The 18,438-nt window shown below is 42.2% G+C and overlaps 1 long non-coding RNA gene and 1 other non-coding gene across 2 annotated transcripts; both read left to right on the top strand.

The window, feature by feature from the left end:
* The first annotated feature begins 305 nt into the window (after positions 1 to 305).
* LOC136163558 (uncharacterized) lies at positions 306 to 13,161 on the top strand. Its single transcript, XR_010662268.1, has 3 exons — positions 306 to 621; positions 2,124 to 2,291; positions 12,951 to 13,161. It is a non-coding gene; the product is annotated as an uncharacterized lncRNA (long non-coding RNA).
* LOC136165594 (U6 spliceosomal RNA) lies at positions 12,988 to 13,094 on the top strand. The gene has a single exon (XR_010662602.1). It is a non-coding gene; the product is annotated as a U6 spliceosomal RNA (small nuclear RNA).
* Positions 13,162 to 18,438: the final 5,277 nt, after the last annotated feature.

Genomic DNA, 18,438 nt, shown 5'->3' with positions numbered 1-18,438 from the left:
CGCTGAAGCCGCGTTTTACTAATCTTTCACCAGCGCCTGTCCCGGGACCTGGCACACAGATAGGGTTTTACACAATGACTGACTGTGAGGTGCGCAGAAGGGTCTATTAACTCGGCTGCGGTGCAGTTTGTGGCTGGCCACTAAGCTTGGCAGCACCCGTGCGAGGGAGCAGACGGCTTTGCGGAAGACGGCCTCGGCGGGTGGGGGTGGGGGGTGGGGTGGGAAGCGCCCCCCGCGCCTGCGCGTTATGGCGGGGAGCCGGCAGCGTCGGCGCGCGCCTGCGCAGTGCGGTCTTTCCCGCCTCCGACAAGATGGCGGCGGCCGAGTAGCGCGGGGGCGGGTTGTGGCCGCAGGAAGCCCGGCCGCTGCAGCGGGCCGAGGCGGGATGCTGTTCCCAGGGAGCGCCGTTGGCCACCGGTGAGGAAGGTCAAGCACAGAGCTGCCTTCCCGAGCCCCCCGGCGCCCCCTACGTACACCCCCGTCTGCTCGAGTGCGGTCGCCGCTTTGCCTACTTCGCTACCGCCCTGTGCTGTCGGGTCCGGAGCTCCGGCGGCGGCAGGGGCTGTGTCCGGCAGGAGAGGAAGCGCCCGTGCTTCTGTCCGCGGGGCGAGCGTCTGGCAGGTGGGTGAAGCTGCAAGCTTCGGTGTCTCCTCTTGGGGCAAAGCTTTCTTGGCTTTGCCCCGCCGTGGCTCAGACCCTGGTGGTGTTCAGCCAGAGTCCACCGCTGCTTTGTCTCCACGTCCCGCCCCCTCTCCGCGCCCCACTCCAGGCCTCCGGCTGGCCCCTGACTTTGCGTGCCCTCCATTCCCACGCAGGGGCCGGGGGTCGCAGCGCCGGCCGCCCTCCGCAACCTTTCCTGCCTCCTGCTGAAGCGTCAGCCCTTGCAAGCGGTCCCTCCTTCGCGTTAGGTGGGTGGGTCGTCTGCCTGTTTTAGTCACCTCCCCATCTTCCTGGTCTCGACCTTTTGCTTCCTTGAGAAGTCTTTTTAACTGTCTGGAAAGCTTTCCCAGGCTTATAGACTTACAGAGAAAAGCTTGCTATCCAGACGCCAGTGGATTTTGTTCATCTTGTCGGGGGGATCCAGCCCCCAGGAGACTTTGATGGTTTTGAGGAATGGTGCCAGTGACGGCAAGTGATTCTTCATCTAAATTAATCCTTTTCTGACTACAGCGAGTCTTCGGTCTCTAACCTTTTTTTGGAGGGGGGGGGGGGCAGACGGAGGGACATATGTATACTAGATCCAGGGAAAGAATTGAGAAGTGGTCCTGGTTTTAAAAGAAGGCTTTGTGAGGGTAAGAAATGTAATAGCCCAAGAAAGGATAAGCGATTTTAGTGATTCTTTTATTCACTGTTAGCTAAATCGTCCGTTGAAGCTTCACAATCTTGTGTTGTCCAAGCCCTTTGTTTTATTTGGAAAGGACTGAAATGGAGAAAACGCTTTTTAAACTTGAAACTTCTCAAATTTCTTGGGTTCTCAATTGTTACTAGTACTACTTGGCAATCTTTCTTGTACTTGATATTTTCTGCAAAATTTAGATTGTACCAGTGTCATTTCTTCTTCATTTATTACTAGGGCAAGAGTAGTCAGAATTAATGGTGTAAAAAGTGCAAACTGAAGGAGGGATGTGGTAGTGGAGGTTGCCATGTCTGATTTTTCCCAATTTTTTCCTGTAATTGGATAATGTGTCAAGAGCAGCAGAATGGTGAAAAATGAAGCTATGAGTATAAATGGTAGTGTATCCACTGAGATTGCAATGGGTGGAGCTTTTAAAATTAAATTGAGTGATATCCTTTTTTTGAAGCCATGCTAGGTGCTCTCCAGAGTTTCTAAAGCACAGACTGTTGTTGCCTTATTGGAAATTTATGCTAAAAGTCTTTTAACAGGTGGGTTACAATTGGCCTGACAGATTTAACTTTTTGTTCTACCTCCTGACACACATCTGCCTTAACCTTTATTGTAGACTTTTAGCCTCTTGATGAATTTCTTAAATTTGGAGATAGAATTGTTCATTTTAAAAGGAGAGGAGATATTTTAAGTGTTTGATTCCTGTACGGGCAGATTCATTCACTTGTTTGTTGCTGTGCTATGCTAAGTCGCTTCAGTCACGTCCATCTCCTTGCAGTCTCCACAGGACAGCCAGACTCCTCTGTCCATGGGACTTCTCCAGGCACGAATATTGGAGCAGGTTGCCATTTCCTCCTCCACAGGACTTTCCCGACCTAGGGATCAGAGCCACATCTCTTCTGTCTCCTGCGTTGGCAGGTGGGTTCTTTACCACTAGCGCCACCAGGTAAGCCTGTTTGTTTCCTGCACCCGAGGACTGCGTGTTTTTACAGGCACTTGTCTCTCAATTCTGTGCTTTTAGCTGACGGGGTAGTGCTCAGCCCTAGGCAGTAGCTCATTGCCTGAGGCATTGTGTCAAGACCTGTCTGACCACAAACAAGCACTCTTCCACACTTATGGAACCCGTTTTCTCTCTCTCTTTCTTCCCCTCTTCCTGTCTTTAGGAACCCTCCCGTCTTTGTGTCTATTCATTCAATTCTTTAGCCTACTGCTCTTTTCATTTGCCTCCCCTAGTCACCAGGATCCCATGGTCATCAGTTTTTACCAGCCCATCATTGATACCTTAGAATACTTAACTTTATGTCAATTTATCTTTCTAGTGCCCAGTTCTGAACAGGCCTAATCACTATCTTGATCCCTGAAGGATACAAGAGACAGTTGTGTGAGGATTTTGGATTGTTTTCATACCAGTTAGTGTTCTGTTATCCTCCAGATCTATAATGTCGATTGTGAGGGGTTTTTTTTGTCTTACTTCATGAAAGTGTTTATAGCAAATAACTTGATCTTTTCCTTTCCTGAGAAAAATCTCAAGCATCTGAGGTATAATCTTTTCTATCCTGATATCATTTCTTTATTTACTCTTCTCTGAAAAGAAGGAATTGTCCTTCCTTTTCTTCAAGAGGAACCTTCTCCAGATGTGTCCATGATCATCCCTCTTTATCTTTCTTTCTCAGTAATTATCCATGATCACTCCTTTTTAAGTTTTGCCCTCTCTAGCGTCCATGCATGCTTAAATATACCTTTGCCAGGGCTGCCAAACACCGTGCTGTGTGCCGTGCAGCTCACAGAAGCCAGTCTGAATTTTGAGCCTGCTGTGCCACTGTATTTTTATTCTTTAATCCTAGGAGCCTGGTGTAGTTGTTGTTCAGTCGCTCAGTTGTGTCCAACTCTTTGCAACACCAAGAACTGCAGCATGGCAGGCTCCTCTGTCCTCCATTACCTCCTGGGGTTTGCTCAAATTTATGTTCATTGAGTCGGTGACACTACCTAGCCATCTCATCCTCTACCACCTCCTTCTCCTTTTGCCTTCAGTCTTTCCTAGCATCAGGGTCTTTTCCAGTGAGTTGGCTTTTCGCATCAGGTGGCCAAAGTATTGGCGCTTCAGCTTCAGCATCAGTGCTTCCAGTGAATATTCAGGGTTGATTTCCTTTAGGATTGGTTGATCTTCTTGCAGTCCCAGGACGCTTAAGAGCCTTCCCCAGCACCACAATTCTCAATTCTTTGACACTCAGTCTTTATGGTCCAACTCTCACATCCATACATGACCACTGGAAAAACCATAGCCTCGACTCGACGGACCTTTGTCGGCAAAGTGATGTCTCTGCTTTTTAGTATGTTGTTGAGGTTTGTCATAGCATTTCTTCCAAGGAGCAAGCATCTTTTAATTCCATGGCTGCAGTCACCATCCACAGTGATTTTGGAGCCCCAAAAAATAAAGGTCTGACACTGTTTCCACTGTTTCCCCATCTATTTCCCATGAAGTGATGGGACCAGATGCCATGATCTTAGTTTTCTGAATGCTGAGTTTCAAGCCAACTTTGTCATGCTCTTCTTTAACCCTTATCAAAAGGCTCGTTAGTTTCTCTTCACTTTCTGCCCTTAGAGTGATATCATCTTCATATCTGAGGTTATTGATATTTCTCCCAGCAGTCTTGATTCCAGCTTGTGCTTCATCCAACCCAGTGTTTCTCATGATGTACTCTGCGTAGAAGTTAAATAAGCAGGGTGACAAGATACAGCTTTATTATAACTCTTTCCCAGTCAGTTGTTCAATGTCCGATTCTAACTTGCTTCTTGACCTGCATACAGGTTTCTCAGGAGGCAGGTAAGGTGGTCTGGTACTGGTGTTTCTTTAAGAATTTTCCACAGTTTGTTACGATCCACACATTCAAAGGCTTTAGCGCAGTCAATGAAGCAGAAGCAGACGTTTTTCTGGAATTCTGTTGCTTTCTCTATAATCGAACAAATGTTGGCAGTTTGCTCCCTGGTTCCTCTGCATTTTCAAAACCTAGCTTGTACATCTGAAAGTTCTAGGTTCACATTCTTTTGAAGCCTAGCTTGAAGGATTTTGAGCGTAACCTTTTTAGCATGTGAAATGAGTGCCATTGTATGGTAGTTTGAACATTCTTTGACATTACCTTTCTTTGGGATTGAAATGAAAACTGTGACCTTTTTCAGTCTTGTAGCCACTACTGAGTTTTCCAAATTTGTTGACATATTGAGTGCAACACTTTAACAGCATCATCCTTTAGAATTTCAAATAGCTCAACTGGGATTCCGTCACCTCCACTAGCTTTGTTGGTAGTAATGTTTCCTAAGGCCCCCTTGACTTCACGCTCCAGGATGTCTGGCTCTGGGTGAGTGACCACAGTGACTGGTGTACTGTTCTCTGTGTATTCGTGCCACCTCTTCTTGATATCTTCTCCTTCTATTAGGTGTGTACCATTTCTGTCCTTTATGGTGTCCATCCTTGCATGAAATGTTCCCTTGATGCCTCCAGTTTTCTTGAAGAGATCTCTAGTCTTTCCCATTGTGTTGTTTTCTTTGCATTGTTCACTTAAGAAGGGTTTCTTATCTCTTCTTGGTATTCTCTGGATCTCTGCACTCAGTTGAGTATATCTTTCCCTTTCTCCCTTGCCTTTCACTTCTCTCCTTTCCTCAGCTCTTTCTAATGTCTCCTCAGACAATCACTTAAGCTTCTTGCATTTCTTTTTCTTGGACTAGTTTGGTCACTGCCTCCTATACAATGTTACGAACCTCTTTCCAGTGATGAACCTCGTATATAAACTCATATAAAACATATGAATCTCTTTCAATAAACTCATATATGAACCTCTTTCAGTTTTATGAATCTGGTAGACACTTTCTCTACCAGATCTCATCTCGAATCCATTTGTCACCTCCACTGTATAATCATACGGGATTTAATTTAGGTCGTATCTAAATGACCTAGTCGTTTTCCCTACGTTCTTCACTTTAAACCTGAATTTTGCTATTAGGAGCTCACGACCTGAGCCACAGACAGCTCCAGGTCTTCTTTTTGCTGTCTGTGTAGAGCTTTTCCATCTTCAGCTGCAAAGAACATAATCTGATTTTGGTATTGACCATCTGGTGATGTCCGTGTGTATAGCTGTCTCTTGGTTGTTGGAAAAGGGTGTTTGCTATGACCAGCGTGTTCTTTTGACAAAACTCTGTTAGCCTTTGCCCTGCTTTTGCCCTCCAAGGCAAAACTTGCCTATTATTCTGGGTGTCTCTTGGCTTCCTATTTTGTATTCCAATCCCCTGTGATGAAAAGGACATCCTTTTTTTTTTTTTTTTTTTTTGGTGTTTGTTCTAGAAGGTGTAGTTCGAGAACTACAGCAGTTCTACTTCATAGAACTGTTCAGCTTCAGCTTCTTTGGCATTAGTGGTTGGGGCAGAGACTTAAGATAACACTGATATTGAACAGTTTGCCTTGGAAATGAACTTAGATTATTTTTTTTTTTCCTGAGATTGCACCCAAGTACTGCATTTAGAACTCTTGTTGACTTTTAAGGGCTACTTCCTTTCTCCTAAGGGATTCTAGGCCACAGTAGTAGACATAACAGTCATCTGAATTAAATTCACCCATTCTCATCCATATTAGTTCAGTGATTCCTAAGATGTTCATTCTTGCCATCTGCTTCACCACATCCGATTTGCCTTGATTCACGGACCTGCCGTTCCAGGTTCCCATGCAAAAAAAGAGCAATAGCTCTTTACAGCGTCGGACTTGACTTTAACCATCAGACACATCCACATAACTGAGCGTCATATCCGCTTTGGTCCAGCCACTTCATTCTTTCTGGAACTAACGACTGCCCTCCACTCTTCCCCAGGAGCATATTGGACACCTTTTGATTGTGGTGCTCATCTTCGGTGTCTTATTTTTCTGCCTCATGCTGTTCGTGGGGTTCTCGCAGCAGGACTGCTGGAGTGGTTTGCCGTTCCCTCCTCCAGTGGGCCACGTTTTGTCGGAACTCTTCACCAGGACCCGTCTGTCTTGGCTGGCCCTGCACGGCATGGCCCATGGCTTCACTGAGTTACACAAGCCCCTTCACCACAACGAGTCTGTGATCCATGAAGGGGTATAGTAGGAAGGACATTTACTTTTAAGCTTCAAAGATCTGATTTTGAAGTCTACTGAAACCAGTTACTGTCTGTGTGGCTGTGGGCAACTTACTACTCAGGCTGTGTTCTTTGTCTGTAAAGTAGAATGTTATACGAGGAAGACATGGCAACCCAATGCAGTATTCTTGTTGGAGAGTCAGCATAGACAGAGGAGCTTGGTGGGCTGTAGTCCATGGGGTCACAAAGAGTCGGACAAGACTGAGCGACTAAGGACACCACAGAATGTTATCCTTACCTCACAGAGTTGTAATCGACGGAGTTTAACACACGTTACATGTCTTTCCAAGGGTTTGGTGCATTATGGAGTTCTTAAAAGTGTAAATTATTCTTTCCTTTGCACTCTGACTTCCCTTACCATCGCAGCACCGAAATTGGTTTTTAAAAAGTCATCTTGATGATCTAATTACCAAAGCTAACGGCCTTATCTCAATCATCCAGGTTTTCTTAGACCACTTCTGAAATATACTCCATAGGAATGAAATGATCTGATTTCTTGTTTCTTGGCTTTATAGTTCCTGATTCTCTTACGTCTGAAAGTTTCTTTACATTCCCTGCAGTGTCTCGATTTTGCTCTTTCCCCTAAACATAGCTGTTTCCTGTATCAGTTAGGATGCAAATAGGATTTAAAAACAGAAGAAGTGTATTAGCTCAGGTAATTGGCAAAGGCATAGGTAGGATTAGTTTAAAGGGCAATTTGTGCATAAGCTTGGCTTTGCTCAGTCCTCAGTCCTCAGTCAGCACAGAGGTTCTGTGTTTCCGTTTCCTCTAAACTGCCCTCCCATTTGGGTTCCTGCTCAGACTGGCTTCCCCTCTAGATTGAATCCAAGTGCTTTCCATCTTTATCTGTAGTGTGGCGACCTTTGTGCTCAGGTTTATCCTTTCATAGTTGCATGTTTCTCTTTCTGCTCCAGGCATCACATTCTGACACAACCACCAAAGACGGGAGGAAGTTTGCCCTCTCATCTCTTGATGAAGCAAGTAAACCTTTTACAGAAAGCCTGTATCAGATTTCATTTTGGCCTTATTACTTATGCCCTAGTTGCAAGGGGACTAGAAAAACCAATATCTAGCATTTCAGTCTAGGAAGAAATTAAATGAATGGCTACAGGGAAGATAACCAACATTGTCAGTGACATATATTGATAATATTGTATGGAGAAGTAAGCTTAAATGAATGAGAATTTTCAGATAGTAGTGGCATTCTTAAAGCACTGCTTATCTCAAGAGCAGGTATAAGCTGTGCTTAGGACTGAATCAGTCATTTAGATAGTCATGAATGACTAATTAAAATGGATTACTATATAAAATTAGTATATTTGAGTGGTATATCCCAGTTCTTTTAAGGTTGTTGTTAAGAACATTTACGCGTGCACTGTGAGGAATGGATACAGGTAGCAACTAACAGGGAATAGACCTGTGGTTCTTCTTGAAGATGAGTGGTGTTTGGAAATCTGTGGGTCTGGTAGAGACGAGATATACCAAGTGTCCTGTGATGTTTGCCCGCAAAACAAGAATTGTCCCTTCCAGAATACCAATAGTGCCCCTGTACACTGAAAAAACAAATGCTTTGGTTTTTTCCAAAGAATTCGCTGAGATTCCTCTGTATACTTATATTGCAAGTGACAGAAAACCAAATTCAGACTGGCTACACAGTAAAGGGCATGATTAGGTCTTGTCCTTGAACTTCATCTGGGGCTTCATCCAGTCTGAAATCATCAAGGACTTGGCTTAGTTTCTCTGGTCCTGCTCTGGCATTCCTCTTGTTTTGGTTTCGCTCTCAAGCGAGCTTATCTCATGGTAGCAAATTACTGTAGCACTTTCAGACTTAATACTCTCATTTCATATGTAAAGTAAAATGAAGCATATCTTTTGTTATTTGGTTTTGCAAGTGTTTGTTGAATGTCATCACTGTTGAAACTTCCCTGAACACCTGCCCCTAAAAGTGGATTACTTCCTCTGTTATGTTACAACTTCACAGAACTCTGTTGCATGCCATGTTCTATGGTTATTATGCTCATATGTCTCATGCATTAACTTGCCTTAATTGTCTGTGTGTTCTTAATGTGTAGAATACTCTCTGACTTAGTGGTACACAGTAACCATTTATGGATGAATGAGAGGAAGGAAGGATATGGAAAGGGGCAGAGAAACATAAGAAGTCCCCATTCCTTCCTGTTACTGAACCCTGAATTGTGAACGTTGTACTCCTACCACCAAAGTATGTGTGTCATGCTCTTGTGATTGAGAATGAATTCATTTGAAAGCTTTACTGAATTCTAGTAGTGTTCCATCATTATTTTCTCAGCAAAACTAAAACCAGTTACCATCTTTTGTTCTTTCAACAAGTATTTTTGAAAGCCTGCTATTGGCAGTCATGTGACACAATGGTAAACAAAGTAGAGCTGTGCTTCCTGAGCTTAAATATCAGCGAGGGGCATAGACATTATTCATGTGTGCACACTCAGTCGCACACACACGTCAGGGAGCTCACAGGTTTTGAAGCAGAATAAGATAGATTCAGGGGATTAAAAAGTAACAGGATACTGTAATACTTCAGGTAGTTTGGTGAGAAAAGGCTTTTTGAGAAGCCCTTTTCTGAGTGAAGTGGATTAAGCCATGGAACTATCTGGAAGGAAATGTTCGGGTAGAGCAAGCAGCAGCTTCTAACGTGGAAATGTCCTTGGCATGTTGGAAGAGCAGCATGTGGGAGGCCGTGGCTGAAGCGGGGGTGGGGGGTGTGTGGCAGGGCAGGTCAGAGGGTAGGTGTGGGCAGGGTAGACCAAGGGGAGTTCTGAAGGTCATTTAAGGACTTGATTTTATTAGCTAGAAAGTCTGGAGAAGGCAATGGCACCCCACTCCATTACTCTTGCCTGGAAGATCCCATGGATGGAGGAGCCTGGTGGGCTGCAGTCCCTGGGGTCGTGAAGAGTCAGACACGACTGAGCGACTGCTCTTTCACTTTTCACTTTTGTGCTTTGGAGAAGGAAATGGTAACCCACTCCAGTGTTCTTGCCTGGAGAATCCCAGGGATGGGGGAGCCTGGTGGGCTGCCGTCTATGGGGTTGCACAGAGTTGGACACGACTGAAGCGACTTAGCAGCAGCAGCAGCTAGCTAGAAAGTCACTCAGTCGTGTCTGACCTTTGTGACCCCATGGACTGTACCAGGTCTCCCACATTGCAGGCGGATTCTTTATCAGCTGAGCCACAGGGAAGCCTCAAGGGAACTTCCCTGGTGGCTCAGATGGTAAAAGCATCTTCTTGCAATGCAGGAGACCCGGCTTTGATCCCTGGGTGGGGAAGATCCTCTGGAGAAAGAAACAGCAACTCTCTCCAGTACTCGTGCCTGGAAAATTCCGTGGATGGAGGAGCCTCGTAGGCTACAGTCCATGGGGTCGCAAAGAGCTGGACACAGCTGAGTGGCTTCACTTTCACTTTTCACTTTCTAGCCAGAAAATTGGAGATGATATATCTTTGGAAATCTAATTATTATTTTTAAGTTATATTATTTTAAGTACTAATTATGATTAAAGTTCTCTCTGTGCTAAGTAACTAGCATATGATAGACTTAACACAATTTAAATGTTAAATAATTTATCTGAATAAAATGGTACTGAGATAAAAGTTGAAATTTTAAAGTTACCCTTTGAAGGAACTTCTTAAAATATTTAGGGTACTTTACTTAGGTTTGTGATTATTTTCTTCAGCTCTTATGTACCCCATTACTAAAGTTTTCTGTAGTCATTAAAGAAAATTCAGGAAATGCAGAAGTACAGATGACATTCATAAGCTCAACATATGAAGAAAACCAGTTGAGTTTTCGTCTCTCCCAACCCTTCCCTCCCGCTTTCAGTACCCTCTGTCCCTCTCTTCTTCCCTCTGTCTTTCACTTTCTTCTTTGTGCCTATGACTTTTTCCCCCTGTTACAGTGTAAACATGTGTATATGTCTAATTTTTTAAAAATTAGGTTATATTCATTTCTTGGAATATTTGATAAATCTTATTTTTATTGACTGTATAATCCCATTGTAAAAATTATTTTTCTTAATTGTTTCCTGGAGTTGGTTATTTAGTTTAGGTTTTCTATTTTATCATCATGTGGGCAGTGAATGTCTTAACACATGGATTTTTTTCTCTTTGTCTTTTTCCTTAGAATGGAATGATTGGCACTGGAGTAATGTAATGGAATAAGGTTTCATCTTAGACATTGTTAAGGTTCATGATACATGTTGCCACATTGTACCATGTCTTGTAAGCCCAATAAATGTTAACTGGTTTGAAAGTAACGGTAGCTGGGTGGTGGTGGGGAGGTGAGGACCTACGGAGTTGCCAAGCTTGAGTGATAGGCTAGGTTAGCCTTTTATTTCCAAATATTTCTTTCTTTTTTATCTTTAATATATATTTCAAGGTGTATATAAAAGCACCATGGAGAACTTTACATGTTACTGCAAACACACAAACACACATGAACTTATTGCTCAGGTCAAGACGCACAGCGCTGCCGCCACCCCAGAGCTCCTGCCCTTCTGGTTCCCGGTCTCCAAGAGGAAGCTTTCAGCATTTCCCTCCAGGCCTGTTTGCTCAAGTTCGTTTTGTTTTGTTTCTGTGAAACCCTTCATCATGTTTAAAGAAGTTCCCTTCTGTACCGGTTTACTAAGAATTTTGTGTTTTGTTCTGTTTGTTTGAATTTAATGCTTTTTTTGTTGTTGTTGCAGCTTTTCATTACTGTATGACTTTTCTCCTTCACTATGTTAATATATTGAATTACATATTATTTAAAATCTTAAACCTAACCTGATTTCTGAGGTAAACCTAATTTGGTTTTACAGTATTACTCTTTTTATGTATTTCTGGATTCAGTTTGATATTCTGTTAATAGTTTTGTATCAGTGAGGTGGCCTATATTGTCCTTGTCAGGATTTGAAATCAGCGGTTATCTCATACTAGCCTTATAAAATGAGCTGACCCTCATTTTCTATTCTGAAAAAGTTTAAGTAGGACTGAATTGTTCCATTAAATTTCTGTGAGAATCTGGCCGAGAAGCCATCTGGGCTGGTAATTTTCTTTGTGGAAAGATTTTTAATTACTCCTTTGATTTTTAATTTTTAACCTTCTCAGATTTTCTGTTGATTATTTTGGTAGTTTTCCCCCTAAGAAGTTGTCCTTTTCATCTAAACTTTTTAAATTTACTAGCATAAAATTATTTATAATAAATATTAGTATCCGTTTAATGGTTGCAGTAAAGAATTATCTTACTGTATCTGTTATAGGCTAAAACTACCTTCTGTTTTTCCTCATTCAGTCTCCCTGGGAATTTAGTAGTCATTCAAAGGAACCAAATTTTGAATCTTGCTGATTCCTTTTCTTTTTATTATATATTTGTTCTCTATTGCATTGATTTCCACTCTTTATTTCCTTCCTTCTACTTTTTGGGATTTACTTTTTTGTTCTTTTGCTAACTTCTTGTAGATCACTACTTTTCAGCATTTCTCCCTTTTAAATATATGCATTTAAGGCTGAGCATTTCCCTCTAAGTACTGTTTCAGCTAGCAACATTACTCAAATTTTAATATATAGTACTTTTATAATTCACTTTAAAATGGTTTCTAATTTTCACTGGTATCTACTTTAACACTTGGATAATTTGAATGTATTATATTTCTCGATTTCTGAACACATGGAGATTTTCTAGTTGTTTTCAAATGTCTTTTATTTCTAACAACATAAGGTATGTCATCAGAGAACGCTTAACAACATAGCAATGTCATCAGAGAACAATCTCAGTGTTTCAAAGGTCTGTGATTTCAGACCTTTAACATTTGAGATCTGCACTGTGGCCCCAGTATATTATTTTTTCCCTATAGCTATTGAATGTGGTGTTCTAATATATTTACATTGGATCTTGCTGGTTAATTCCGTATTTCAAATCTTCAGGGTCATAAGTGACCTTTTGTTTGCTTGTATCAATTACACAGACAAGAGTGTATTAAAATATCCCATTTACCACTGTAGATATTTCCCCTTGTATTCTCTCAGCTTTTGCTTTATTTATTTGAGACATTGCTAGTAGATGAACATATATATATACACTGTGCTTGGTTGCTCAGTCATGTCTGACGCTTTGCAACCCTTTAGACTGTAGCCCTCCGAACTCCCCTGTCCTTGTGATTTTTTAGGCAAGAATACTGGAGTGGGTTGCCATTTCCTTCTCCAGGGGATCTTCTCGACCCAGGGATTGAACCCACATCTCCTGTGTCTCATGCGTTGCCAGCAGATTCTTCCCCTGCTGAGCCATCAGGGAAGCCTAGTATTTGGATAGAAATGTGTAATAGTTATATCTGCTTAGTGACTTACTGTTACGAAGTATTCCACTTTTATTCTGAAAGTGCTTTTTGCATGAAGGTCTAGTTTGTCTGGGATTGATATAACAACACCAGTTTTCTTTTTATTGTTTTCTAAGGCTGATCTACATACGTGGTTTTAAAAAATCATATTCTGTGCTCGCTTCGGCAGCACATATACTAAAATTGGAACGATACAGAGAAGATTAGCATGGCCCCTGCGCAAGGATGACACGCAAATTCGTGAAGCGTTCCATATTTTTAACGGACCACCAGCCCAGGTGGGATGCATGAATCAGGTGCTCTTGCCTGGTGCACTGGGAGGACCCTGAGGAGTGGGGTGGGGAGGGAGGTGGGAGGGGGGATCGGGATGGGGAATACGTGTAACTATATGGTTGATTCATGTCAATGTATGACAAAACCCACTGAAATGTTGTAAAGTGATTGGCCTCCAACTAATAAAATAATATTTAAAAAAAAAATAAAAAATCATATTCTGCTTTTATGTTATCAAAGCCTGATTGTTTCTTGTCGTATCATCTTGGGTGTTTCTAGCATTGTAACATGTAACTTGCTTCAAATGTAGGCACTAATAAGATACTGAGATAATGTCTTACTTGGTTGAATTTAAAAAGTAATGAGCATGATTTTGAATAAGTACTGAAGTTGTTTTAGGTTTCTCTTATTTTAAACATTAAAAAATGTAGTTTTGTCAGGAAGAGACTTAAAGATTTATATTCTTGAGCAGATATTACCGGCGTGCAGTATACATATCAAAACCTGCAAGAGAAAACGAAATGAAAATAAATATGCTGTCCCTGTCTCTTCCCTGGTGGCTTAGACGGAAAAGAACCTGCCTGCGATGCAGGAGACCCTGCTTCAGTTCCTGGGTTGGGAAGACACCCTGGAAAAGGAATGGCAACCCACTCCAGTATTCTTGTCTGGAGAATTTCCTGCACAGAGGAGTCTGGTGGGCTATAGTCCATGGGGGTCACAGAATCAGACACAACTGAACGACTCACACTTTGACTTTTCATCCCTGTCTCTTAGTTACACATGTCCCCTTCACAGAAGCAATCACTGTGTGATTAACACAGGTAACAGTGTAATCACTGTGACCAGTTTCTTGATTAGCTTTTCACACTGTAGTCCACAGAAACCCAAATTTTGCAAATTCAGCTTGTTAGGTGGGCAAATATATACACTACTGTGGTAAACTCTAATTTGTGTCTTCATCACAAGGTAGCATTCTAGAACATGCATTTTAAATCATAATGATAACTCTCATTCAAGCTCCAGAACAGTTTTTTTTTTACTTCAAAAGTTACAAAGCAGATACTGGAAGAGGATAAACAGCTTTCTGCTTCAGTCTGATTAGCCAGTCCTTCAGTTTCGAAATCCTACTGGTTTGGGTTTTAACAGAAGTGGTCCCGTGGTTAAGATAATTGGGGAAATTCTGACAAGGATGGCTCATTTGCTAGTTATTCAAGGGGGTGGTTAGGAGGAATTTCTGTTATGGATTACAGTAAGGTGAAAGAATCTGTGTATTTTGCTTATTCTCTGTCTACATGAGCAACAAGTGCTGAGTAGGGCTAGAGGATCGGCTTCCGGGGTCATTCACTCACTCATCTGGCTGGCAAGTTGGTAGTCATTGTAAGGACACTCAGGTAACCTTATGGAAAGGCCATCCTGGGACCCAAATGTTGACCTTTCCATAAGGTTACCTGAGTGGCCTGAGTGTCCTGATAACCCAGAGGCTGGCTCCACAGTAAGCAATCCAAGGGACCAGGGTAGAAGCCACAGTGTCTTACAGTGACGTAGCCTCAGAAGTCACACGCTTCTGCAATGTTTTATTGGTCACTCATGTGTGCTTAGTCATGTTCAATTCTTTGTGACCCTGTGAACAGTAGCCCAGCAGGCTCCTTTGCTCTTGGGATTCTCCAGGCAAGAATACTGGAGTGGGTTGCCATGTCCTCTTCCAGGGGATCTTCTGACCCAGGGACCGAATTCGAGTCTCCTGCGTCTCCTGCATTGGCAGGTGGATTCTTCACCGCTGAGCCACTGGGAAGCCACTGGTCACTCAGGTCAGCTCTGTTCAGCATAGGTGAACACTGTGCTAAAGCTTGCATATCAGAATTTAAAGATTTTTAAGGATAGTCTTTGAAAGTGGCTCTGGTGCCACTCCCCATTTAAATAAGCATTGGATCAGCGATCTTACAACTGCTGTTTTTGGTAATCTCAAGGTGAATTTATTCAAAAAAGTAATGCTTTTAGGGTGCTGCATACTTTTCTATTATGCATTGCTCAGGAAAATGCCTGTTTGATTGCCAACGTTTTCACAGTGATTTATTTTTTGTTGTATTTGATGCCTGATAAGAACAACATTCACGTAATCTGGGAATATCTAAAGAATTAGTATTCTGGCTTCCTCTTAGAAATTGTAGAATACATCCTCGAGCTTTAATGTGGTGCTGAGATCTTGCCTGCCTTATCTATTGATGTTACTGCTTTAATCTAGCCATTGGATCCAGGTGTCATTCAGAACCCTCACTGTATATAGGGCATTTTTATTCAGAAAATAATGAATTCTGACTATACTCTTCACAAAATAAGGTGGTGTGAGTGGTAAAGAACCCACCTGCCAGGGCAGGATATGTAAGATACGTAGGTTCAATCTCTGGGTTGGGAAGATCCCCTGGAGGAGGACATGGCAACCCACTCCAGCATTCTTGCCTGGAGAATCCAATGGGCAGAGGAGCCTGGTGGGTTACTGTCCATAGGGTCGAAAGAGTCAGACGCGACTGAAGTGACTTAGCACATACATACTCAGGCTGCTGTAATAGTGTGGAAGAGCAAGGCTGCCCCTGTAAGAGAAGAAAAAAAAATTGTCCCTGTATTCTTTGTGACAGAAATCTTCAGAGGAGTAGGTATTTGAAGATTTAAATCTCATAGGGAGAGGGCCAGGAAATTTGTGAATCAGGTATCTGTTTATTTTAAATGTATCCAAGTGAAATATCAGATAGATAGTTGGATATTCACAGAAGAGGGTTAGGATTTAAATTCGAGATTTAACATCATTCAGTTCAGTTCAGTCACTCAGTCGTGTCCGACTCTTTGCGACCCCATGAACTGCAGCACGCCAGGCCTCCCTGTCCATCGCCAACTCCTGGAGTCCACCCAAACCCATGTCCATCGAGTCAGTGATGCCATCCAACCATCCCATCCTCTGTCTTCCCCTTCTCCCCCTGCCCCCAATCCCTCCCAGCATCAGGGTCTTTTCCAATGAGTCAACTCTTTGCATGAGGTGGCCAAAGTACTGGAGTTTCAGCTTCAGCATCAGTCCTGCCAATGAACAGCCAGGACTGATCTCCTTTAGGATGACCTGGTTGGATCTCCTTGCAGTCCAAGGGGCTCTTCAGGAGTCTTCTCCAACACCACAGTTCAAAAGCATCAATTTTTCGGCGCTCAGCTTGCTTTATAGTCCGACTCTCACATCCATACATGACCACTGGAAAAACCATAGCCTTGACTACGCGGACCTTTGTTGGCAAAATAATGTCTTCTTTTTAATAGGCTGTCTAGGTTGGCCATAACTTTCCTTCCAAGGCGCAAGCGTCTTTTAATTTCATGGCTGCAATCACCATCTGCAGTGATTTTGGAGCCCCCCAAAATAAAGTCAGCCACTGTTTCCACTGCTCCCCCATCTATTTGCCATGAAGTGATGGGACCAGATGCCATGATCTTAGTTTTCTGAATGTTGAGCTTTAAGCCAACTTTTTCACTTTCATCAAGAGGCTCTTTAGTTCTTCCTCACTTTCTGCCATAAAGGTGGTGTCATCTGCATGTCTGAGGTTATTGACGTTAAAGCCTTGGGAGTAGGTGAGAAAACAGGAGAGAAAGCAGTCCTGGTACAAGTCCTCAGGCACTCATGTTTTAGAAGACGCCTGAAGAGACAAAACAAACCAATAGAGGAAATCAGAGGGAGGAGGAAAGCCAGAAGAACAAGTAGAGGACAAGAGAAGACATCTACTTCAAGTAGAAGAGAGTGGTCTGCTTGGTCTAATGTTCCTGAAGAGGTTACTGTACTAAGATGAGGCAATGGAATTAGGCCACTGGGTAGTCATCACTGACCTTGACAATTGAGTTTCAGGAGATTGTTTAGGATTAGGGTGGGTTAAAGAGTAAATTAAAGGTGAGAAAATAGAGATAGGAAATGAAGGCCACTAGATGAAGAAGTTTTGCTGTGAGTAGAACAAAGAAATGGTCATATCTAATTGGTGGGGCGGGGGAGGTGAAGGGGAGCTGAGGTCAGGAGAGGAATTTCCTGGCCCAGAGATCGAAACCAGGTCTCCTGCATTGCAGTCAGATTCTTTACCATCTGAGCTATCGGGAAGTCCTGAGGAATTTCTTAAGATGTGTAATAATAGAGCACATTTGTTCATGATAGTGGTTCAGTAGAAGAGGAGAAACTGACTATACGGGAGAGAGAGAGGTTAGTCAGTGGTTTTCTTGCAAAGACAGGAGTAGTTGGACTCCATGCCCACGTTAGGGTATTGATCTTTGATAGAAGCAGTGCTGCTTTTTCTATTTTAATAGAAGAGAAGCAGTGTAGAAGCACTACAATTCTACCGATCTTACGGGACTTGGCAAAGAAAGTTTTTTTAAAGATTTATGAAGTAAATATAAGTTTCAGTTTTAAAAATATTTATCTATATTGAAAGAAGGAATTAAATTTGTTAGTTTGCCTTGATTTTCCTTTCTCTCTTTCACTTTCATAGTGTGAAGTGTTCATGTTGAACTCTTACTGTGATTCATTCTCTCAATCCCTAAAATGAATCTGTGTATTAGATCTACTCTGAGTAGTGCAAGTGACCCAGAGGTTTCTGATTTGATTGACACAATCCAGTAATGCCAGGTAGATTTGGTTTTGTCATTTTACTTAAGAATAAATTTGGATTGTTTACCCTGTAATAGAAAACATTTATCTTCAGATACTCAGAAATGAAATAATTTCATAGGCTATACATTGCCTTACATGCTAAAATTCAGCATTATGCAGGAGAGAGGGACGACATTAAAAAAAGCAGGAAATGGTAGTATTAGGCAATGCTATCTTCAGTATATCGGGTATTGAAAAGGTCATTGTTTTCTCATCCAAGGTAAGAACTTGAGGATACCGTGTAAGAATAAAAGTCTTGACCCAAGTATTTGGTTTGAGGTTCTAATAAATAAACATCATTGTTACGCCATAAATTTATTCTTGCATATACAGTAGATTTTGTCTTTAATGTCAATTTAAAAATTGGACTTTTTCTTATCAAATCAAATGTATTTCCAGGGCTCTTTTGTGTGCTATAAACTGATGAAATGATTGGCCAAGTGATCTAAGTATTTTAAATGTTAAGGTGATGGTAGTTTTAATTGTGTTTTGGAAAAAAGGCTATTTTTTAAAAACTCATTCTGTGTGCTCCTTTTTCTTGAATTCACAGTGATACCGTAAACATTTGGTGCTGTTTTGGTAATTTAAGTCCCTGAACTCTTTAGTGTTGACATCTCATCTTTATGGAGGAGGGTTTCTAAGTTTGTATTGTAAATTGTACCTTTGGG

Source organism: Muntiacus reevesi, chromosome 3 (assembly GCF_963930625.1).
Source record: "Muntiacus reevesi chromosome 3, mMunRee1.1, whole genome shotgun sequence".
Lineage (NCBI taxonomy): Eukaryota > Metazoa > Chordata > Mammalia > Artiodactyla > Cervidae > Muntiacus > Muntiacus reevesi.
The sequence above is the reverse complement of the archived record's forward strand: the minus strand, read 5'-3'. Positions and strand labels throughout refer to the sequence as shown.